The sequence below is a fragment of the Hevea brasiliensis genome, chromosome 4 (genome assembly GCF_030052815.1).
Source record: "Hevea brasiliensis isolate MT/VB/25A 57/8 chromosome 4, ASM3005281v1, whole genome shotgun sequence".
NCBI classification, from domain to species: domain Eukaryota; kingdom Viridiplantae; phylum Streptophyta; class Magnoliopsida; order Malpighiales; family Euphorbiaceae; genus Hevea; species Hevea brasiliensis.
Genome location: NC_079496.1, coordinates 9,642,346 through 9,651,804, shown reverse-complemented (window position 1 = coordinate 9,651,804; position 9,459 = coordinate 9,642,346). Strand labels below are relative to the sequence as shown.

The window sequence follows — 9,459 nt, the reverse complement described above, 5'->3', positions numbered from 1 at the left end:
TCTTAAATGAAAAGACCAAGCAACTATATCCCATCGATTCAGTTTACAAAATTCAAGGGTATATATTTTGGGATATGATCCGAAAAATGTTAGCTCTTCGTCTTACAAGAGTAAGATATCAGTAGCTTTTGTTTTCTATTTTCTCATCGGAATTTCATTGGCAACGCATGGCTAGAGAATAGGAAGGTAACACTCTTCCTTTTCTAAATCTTACGCTGTATAAATACACAAAACAAAAATCACGCTTCTCATGGAAGGATATATTGTCCTTCTCTGTAGGCATGCATAAATTGAGAAAAGGTTGCGGTTTTATATAATGCAAGGGACTTTTCTCTTGCATTCCTCGTAAAGGTCGAGCTTGCATGGTTTATTTAGATTGAAGAACTTTCAAATGAGAATTTTGATATTTGATTTTAGCTTAACCCATCTTTTAATCAATTTACAAGTGATCATTAAACAATATACCAAAGTTCATGACTATAATCAAAGGGAAAAATAAATAAATATTATGCGTTATCCTAATGCAAGGTTAAAATATTTCTCAAATGTTAAAGCATAGTTATTAAATGCTCAAGATGCACTAAGATGCCAAAGAGTCTTAGAGCCTAAGAGCAAGATGCGAGGTGAGACACAAATAAAAAATTTTAAAAATCCATAAAAGTAAAATAAATGTGATGCTTTTCTTTTTTTTTTTTCTTTGCCATCTATCTTGAATTAAATTTGTTAATTTGAGTTTAAGTGGTAATCCATTTTGCCAATGAAAGTACTCGTTAAAAATGAAAAGAAAGCATGCCTTTCCAAAACCTTATGCCTAGAACAAAGACGCACACCTAAGCACATAAGGCGCCAGGGTTCGAGCCTGGTGAGCCTTGAGCCTGAGGCGCCTTTGATAACTATGTGTTAAAGGAACACATGTGAAGGCTCTAGAAGATATCTTTTGCTTATAAACATAATAAACCAAATGAAACGCAACAAAATAAAATCGGGTAAAAGTAAGACAACCCGAAGAACAGCATCGAAGTGGAAACTTGATAGCAAGGGAAAACAACTGAGGAAAAAAATCAGCACATCAATGAAACAATCAAAAGAACACAGCAAGTAAATTGAAATGCAAAATGACTACAAAATGGACTGAAATTTTCATTTCCAGAACATTACGGAAAGTGCTACCATGTGTCGATGAAACAGCAATCATGTATCACTTAGGTACCTAAACAAATTTGCTCGAGAACATAAGCTCTGCAGATAAGAAAACCTTGAAACCAGTAAACTTGCTTATGCTGGCAGTGACCATGCAAGATTGAAGCGGTCGCTGAGAAGCATTTGATTTTCTCTGCCAGTTATAAGCACCAGATTTCTAAACGAAGACCAATACAAAAATCTTTATGACCAGAATCACGAAGTATACTCAAAGGCTGAGGTGGCTGGGGCTCCTCATCAACAGCCATGGCTGATGCAGAACCTTGCTGTCCCGCAGCTGAACCACCAGCAGGTGACACTGTGGATGACAGTGCATCCGTGAGAGAAAGTACCTCTGGTTCAGTTGGTTGCAGGTCTCTCAGGAGGACAAACCCTGAAGGCGCTAACTTCACTGGTGCATATCTGCTATCTTCCATAAATTTAATGAACTTCTCCTGGGCAGGAACAACTCTTGCTGGGTTGGTCAAAATTTCAAAAGAAGGTTCAGGCTCTGCTTTCTTCTCCGGCTGGCTATCAACCTAACAAAAGATACAATGCAACGTAACATATCTGATCATTCAGTCAATTTCAAAATGTGAATTATAGATCTTGAGAGCTACAGAATGCATCAAGACAAAATAACAACCTGCTAACATGATAGTCCCCAAAAGTAACAATGAAACAGTAATCTAAAAGTTAAATAGGAAAATATAAAATTGCTTCCATGAACTCTGTCTAAAAAAAATATAAGCAATATTAACCTGCATGGAATCCCCATCCTTCTCATTCGATGATTTATCTTTTCCAGTATTTGCTGCAGCAGATGAAGACTCTGCTGCTGCTGCTGCCTTTTCAGCATTAGCTTTCTGCTCTGCTTCTTTCTTGGCCCTAGCTTTGGCCTTCGCTGAAGTTGACAGAACTGCAGTGGGAAGTTTCACAGCAGATGTGGTAGTGGGCACAGTGGTTGGCTTCGGATACTCAAATAAAGAAGGCTTTGCATTTGATATGAACTCAAATTTTGGAACTTTCAAGTCATAGTTCAGCCCAATAAAGGCTGTGGGTGAGAATGACAAGCTTATGAAATAAATGAGAGGATACCAATACCAAAACTGGCTAAAAACAGCTAGGCCAACTACTGCAGTGACTTTATCATGTTTTGTCTTAGAAAGCAATCTTATTGTTACATTCCTTCCACCAGCATCAAGTATTCCAGAAGCAAGGATTGCACCCATCTTGCTCATGGTGTCTTCATGCTTATCAAGAATTATCTTTTCCAATTGACGTCTGAAAAAATGAGGCATACATAAGATTAGTTCTTGCAAAAGGAGTAGGACGATAAATTGCATTAGGCATCAGTAGTTTTTAAGTAAAACAGCATAAAGAAAATAACAATAATGCAGTACCTGAATGTTCCAACACGAGAATCACTGGCCTCATTCATCTGCACCATGACCATAGCCATTGCAATAAGAGCACCTTGACGAACAAAATCAACAACATCTGATGTCAAAGGTTCCAGCAATGATATAGCCTCACTCAAGCCAGTGCCTGCACAGGAAATGCCTACCGCAAGAGCTGCACCATATCGCACATGTGGGTTGTACGACTCCGACAGCAAGGAGACAATTCGAGGAGTCTGCACCACAAGTTACAGCACTAAAAATATTAAGTGGAACACATATAACAGAGAGGCAAAAGGGTAACAGAAAAAGGTAAAATCTGACAAGCAAAAGAGCAAGGACAGGAAAACATATATGATGATGTTAAACAGACTTGGGCAGTTGGACCGAGAATCGCAATAATAGAACAACAATTGGAATAGCAAACACATGACCATTGACCATAAAGAGACGGTTGACTAGGTATGAACAAACCTGCTCTGGTTCAGAGTACAGGACAAATCCAAGTGCAAGAACTGCAGTCCTCCTTACATCATCACTCACATCTGATACGGCAAAGTGCAACAGTTGGCGGATGGCCTTGTTGTTTGCTGTTCCCTGTAGGCCAATGCCAATGCATACATACCTCCATAACGCAGTATTGGATCCTGATCACGAGTCTTCTGCTCAATTAGCGTGTCTGCTTCTTCTTCTCTTCCATAAACAGTGAGGGCTATCCCTAATGCCAATCCTCTGCAGCCAATGATAACATTACAAACAAGGCAAAGAACAGAATTGAAGGCTCATCCCAATATCCAGAATGTGATTCAAATTTACCTAATGATCTTCTCATGCTGTGTCTCATGAGCATAAGTAAGCATCTCACTTGCTTTCTCACTTGCAGTTCCAACCATAAGCAAACCCATACTAATACCAGCAGCCTCACCAGCAACAGCACTATCAGTATACAAAGCGCTTTTGATATCATCATATATATCTTCATCAGCAGTTCCTAAAGCTGCCAAACCCAGACCTAAGCATGCACCATGTTGAATGACCTGCATATGACATTTCAATATGAATTTAAGAAAATATCTAAGACCTCTTAGCTCAAAAAGAAATTTATAGTAGACTCAGAAAGTAACCACACCTCTACATTTGTACTCGTAGGCTGTCACGAAGGAATTGTTTGATGCCCTCGCCATGGTTCGAATGTATAAGACCCAAAGCATAAAGAGCACCACCTTCTGAGTATGGACTACCTCCACCACCAGATCCGCCCTGGGGCAAATAAGGTCTCATTAGCGACCTGCCCTGCTGCAGGTGACCTCTGTGGATAACACCAAGACCTGCCGTGGCACTAAATTTAGCCCAATTTGTGGCCCTGCTCAACCAATCCTGATAAAACAGATATGAGCCAAAACATTTCAGTATACAAAATAAGCAGAAATGCACCAACAATTTAAAAAGGAAATAAAAGGGAATAAAAATAAAGATCCTTTACTCACCAAATTCTCCTGAGGAATGTATCCACAGTTGTACCAGCATGCATAATTGCATTAGCATAAATAGTTGCACTGTGACAAACACTATTCCTCATCTCAACAGACTGCTTGATTGTCTTCAGAATAAGAAGATCTGATCTGCATAAATCACAAGAATAAGTTGCAACTCCTCCTTATCCCTCCAAGTGCAACAACAAACTATTTTATAAAATGCATAAAAGGCATAAATAATTTTTCAATTTACAAAATGTTAAAAGGAATTTTTTTTTTTTTTTAAATGTCTCACTTGTTATGACTGTATAGAAATTGTAGAGTCAACTGAATTGATGTCTCCCCAGACAAAATTCCCCTGATTTTTGTCAGCCTCTCAGCATATATTGCTTCATTTGGATCAGTTTCCTGCACAGTAGCAGTTGAAACTGAAGATCCTTCTGTCATTGGAACATCCTCTGAAGCAGTAGAATTTTCATTTTGTGTCGGCTCTGGATCACTAGGTTTTGGCTGCACTGACTCTGAAGATTGAGACTTTGGAACTGAAAGGCGATCTCTAACATTTAATAGAAAAGCTTGGTGCTCATTCTCCACAAGATCAAAGGCTATTTGAAATGCAAGCAAAGCGTCATCCTTATTTCCAGAGCATAAAGCTTTTCCAGTATGCTTGCTACACCTTCAGGTTCATCCAGGAACATGAGACATTGACAAATGCTCAAATAATCAGGAGAAGGCAGCTTCTGATAAACATTAACAAGAAGTCGAAGCACCTGTAGAAAACCAAAATATATCAATTTACGTTAATGTTCAATGGTAGCATTGAATGACTTGGTCCACAGTATGAAAAATTGTCAATAGAACAAGCCAAAGTACAATTGCTTCAGTGCAATGGCCATAACATACAGCAGAAACATAGATCTCTTGTGAACTAGCATAATAACCTCCTTACCTCACGACGATATTCTCTACGATTAACAAAAGCATGTGAAACATTGATGCAATATGAAAGAGTTCCATGAATATTATCACTCCTTGTTATTGCTTCCTCAAGTTTGTCCAGTCTTCTACATTCAATTGCAATTCCCATGGCTTGTTGGTATTTTCCATCCATAATACACCTAAAAGAAGGAACAGTAAGAAACTAAGTACAATGAAGATATATCAAATTAGATAAGTTGGTGTTTTGCATACTTGTCCAGCATTCTCTCCACAATTGCCTCCAGCCTAGGGTCCACATTTGCTTCCTCAGCATTTGATTCAATTGCCTTTGACTTTAGACTAGCATACTCATCTATTGCCTTAGCTGAGGATAGGAACAGAAACAAAAATGTTAAGTAAACCAGGGAAGCATCAGCAAACTTGCGTACATCAACAACATTTCTTAAATGATCAAAGTTAAGGCATTCTAAAGATTATAGAATTTAAAATATAGGTCAACCAAATTATTAGTCAATCGTTAAATTAATAAATTCCCATATTTTAACCAAACCAACCTGCATTAACCAAATACTATAAATGAAAACCAAACCAAATCAAAATCAAGTTTTCAGTTTGGTTTATTGGTTTTGGGGATTCTCAAAGCCAAACACCAAGAACAGAGCATTACCAGAAGAAATATGTTATGATAACAAGGGGAATAGGAATGTGAGAATGAATGGGAGGAAAATATTGCATAAATAGGGTAAAATTGTAACTAATTGGGTCAGCCAAGAATTGAATAATACAAAACACTTCTCTCTCTATCTCTCTTTCTCTCTACTTCTTTCTCTCTCGCTCCCTCTCCTTCTTCCTAGATATTCTTCCCCTGTTATTTTGCAGGTTTGGGATCTTGGGGTCTCTGCTACGTAACAAAATTCTATTTCAACAAGCAAAATCCCATTTCAATTAGAAGAAGAAATCCCATTTCAACAACAAGCTCAACATATACACCAAAATTACAAAACTCAAAATCGTGATTCCACCAAAATCCATTTCCGTGGGAACTTTGGAACCCATTTCAACAACATTTCAAACAAAACTCAGAATCATGATTCTTCCAAAATCCCATTTCAAAATTACAAAATTCAGTATCGAGACTTCACCAGAACTTATCAAATATCTTCGGCACCATGAGAAAGAAGGCGGAGAATTTGGGACTTTTCTCAGGGTGAGGCTTTTAAATATATATAGGTAGCCCAAAACGAATTAGTTCTATGTTCAATAGGTACGGTTAGTTCGTTTTTCTGTTACTGAATTAACCAAACCGAAAATACGAATTTCCTCAAATTACTAACTAAACCGAAACCTTAAAAAAAAAAACAAATTGGTTTAGTTTGGTTTTTCAGTTATAACCAAAAACTGCTCATCCTTATTCATGGTTAATTGCAGCACAACAAATTTTCATGTCTTTGAGTAATGTCACAAGTTTATGTAATGACAAATGCAGGCTAATGAGCATGCTTACCAAGAAGGGAATGAACGTAATCAGAATACTCTGAGACATCGAAAAGATAATCAGCTCGAGGCGTATGATAAGGAATCATTTAGATCACCCAAGTAACAAAAAACCTGAGGAAGGAAAAGAGCAAAATTCCCAAACAAAAGAATAAAGTTATCAAAATCACATGGTAAGCAGTGACAAGTCACGGGGTCTTACTTCCTGTAATATCTAAAACGAATTGATCTTGTGAAAAACATTTAAATCTAACGAAAAGTCTTACAAGGCATACCCGGCCCATTGACTAGCCAAGCTCTATCTACCCCTCTTTCAATTCTTTTATCAACAATTAAGGAAAAAAAAAATTGATTGATAAATAATGATTCACATGTGAGCCTCTAAAATAAGGGACGTCATTAGGGACACAACCCACACAGATTGTCCACCAACCTTATTGCAGATATTATCGTTCAAGAATTGCTTATTCCTAAAAAGTTTACCAAACAAAGTTGCTCACCTGAAGTCTCATCTCTCATGCATTCCATATGTAGAGTTCTAAAAGTAATTGCTTATTGGCTTATGAAAGAAACAAATATGTTATTTGCATACACAGCAGAGATAACCTCTCTCTCTCTCTCTCTCTCTCTCTCTCTCTGATTGAATCCTAGGAAGATGAACAGAAAGTTGTAGATTCTGAAAAGTTAAAGCCATTGTAGTTTGAGAAAGTTGAAATAGTCCATCCATTTTATCTATATATTCCCAAAGGAGTGAGGGAGGAGGCATAAGGTCTGTTTAGCATTGTTGTTGTAGCTACTGCAGAGAAAAACACTTCCTTAAATATATTAGTTAGAGGCTATCAAAAATTGTTTTTAAGTTAAATTTGACATGTTTTAGTCATAAGAACTGCAAAATAGCTAAATAGCTTTTTCAAACAGCATTTATAATGGTGACTTTTCAAAAGCAGGTTTGAACCACAATCCCAAACATGCTCACAGTAGGAGTAGAAAGGAGCTAGTTATGACCTTGGAAACAACTAACGCAGCAAGCTGTCTCTGATGCTGATCAAACTCCTCATCTTCATATAAGCTCTCTCTGTCAATAATGTACAATAAGCATTCATATCCCATAGCACATTTAAAAAACACAATTATCAAGCCAAAAACACTTAAAAGTTCTCAATATTGCAACTCAAGTGAGTCAAAATGATGGAATCTAAAATTGGACAGAAGTCGGCAGAAGCAATTAACCACATAAATACAATATACGCGATGAAATATACATGCAAATACATTGACAACAAGAACCTGAAGGCAAATATCAATCACAAGCTGATTAAAAATTAAGAATTGAATTTCAAATGGAAAAAGATAAATTTTAATTTAGTTGTGCGCCAAATAAGCACTTCACAAATTTCAGACTAAGTTTGTCAAGAAAATATTATATAAATCACTCGACAACTGCAATATAAATCTCAAAAGTTACAAGGAGAAATTTGTCAGCGTGAAGTTGAAATACTTAATTACATGGAAAAACAAAAAAATTACTTAGCAGCTGCTGTATGTTATTTATTATTCAATGCCATTGTGAAGCACTGTCCGACTATTCCAATTTCTATGGAAAGGCAAATGAACGCCAGTGGGTTTTGATTAAAGCAACCTTTTTCATATCATGAGTCCAAGGCCAAGGCAATAAAAATGAGCATGAGTGAAGGGTATTGAAGAAGGTGGCACAGGCATGTAACCCAGGATGAATCAGCCTGCACTCTGTAACATTTTTTCAATTCTCCTATTCTCGTGTAGGGTTAAAACATAATAGGCCCATCCATCTGAGGATTTCAGGCATTCACATAATTGCATTAATCCAGTAAACTAAATTGAGTTCTATAACCATAAATCAGTCAACATAAGATCTTCCTGATCAGATAGCTGACGTATGTATCAATACAAATCATAGATAGACATAACTTTGGTCAATAATATTTCTGTGTTCTCCATTTACGTCCTGAAACACCCCAGTTATCACACCAATTGTGATGTTGCTATGAAAACACCAAACCTAAACCCTAAATTTCAATGCCCAATAGAAGAACAACATCCCCAAACCATAATAAAACCAAAATCTTCCAGTATTCTAAAACTATCTTTTACTAAACCATAACAATTGAAAATCAAATTTAATAAAATGCACTTAACTACGAACAAAAAAACAAAAAAAAAACTTTATATGAGAGCTTAAAGCAAATAAGAATAGGTAATCAAACACTAGACTTGTAAAGGAATCAAAATGACAAACTCGAAGCAATCTAATAAGCTATTAACCACATATAACAAGTTAATTAAGCCAATTTCCAAGAGAAAAGGTTAACTATTAAAGTGGAAAGACTAGCCTATTTCCCCAAATTCCCAGTAACGAAGCAGATCAATTAAAACCAAAACCCTAAACCCAACTAAAAAAGAAAATCCAAATCCCTAATTGTGAGATAGAGAGGATGAAAGAAGAGTTACATCAATGGCACACTGGTGGAGATCTCCGGCCAGAACTGATCCACAAATTTGTTAAGGTTATACAAAGCGTGTTGCTTAAGTTGCGGGTGAGTCTCGTTAAGCATCGCAAGCAAAGCACCAGCCGAGCTCACCATCGTCGCAGCCATGGCTACGGTCGGTCGGGCGAAGAGAAGATATAGAAACAAAGGATGGGTTGAATTTGAAGAGAAAGGAAGAAGAGAGGAGGCTCGAGGAAGAAATGGTGCTCCAATAATTGTGGCTTTTATGTAATTATTTAATATAAAAATATTGTGTTTATTCAATTTATTGAACTTACTTACCGGACAAGTCAAAATAAAATTCCCAATTCCCCCTTTAGGTCTTTAGGACAATGGAATTCAAATCATTTTTAGTTTTTTTTTTTTTTAATAAGTGAATTAGCCTATGATCTATATTTTATATAAATGTTTAGAGATAATATTTTCAAAAAATAATTTTTTATTATT

General features: G+C 36.6%; 1 pseudogene; it reads right to left on the bottom strand.

Annotated features, from left to right (window-relative positions):
* Positions 1-1,116: 1,116 nt before the first annotated feature.
* On the bottom strand, positions 1,117-9,180 carry LOC131179184 (26S proteasome non-ATPase regulatory subunit 1 homolog A-like; annotated as a pseudogene).
* Between the last annotated feature and the right edge of the window lie 279 nt (positions 9,181-9,459).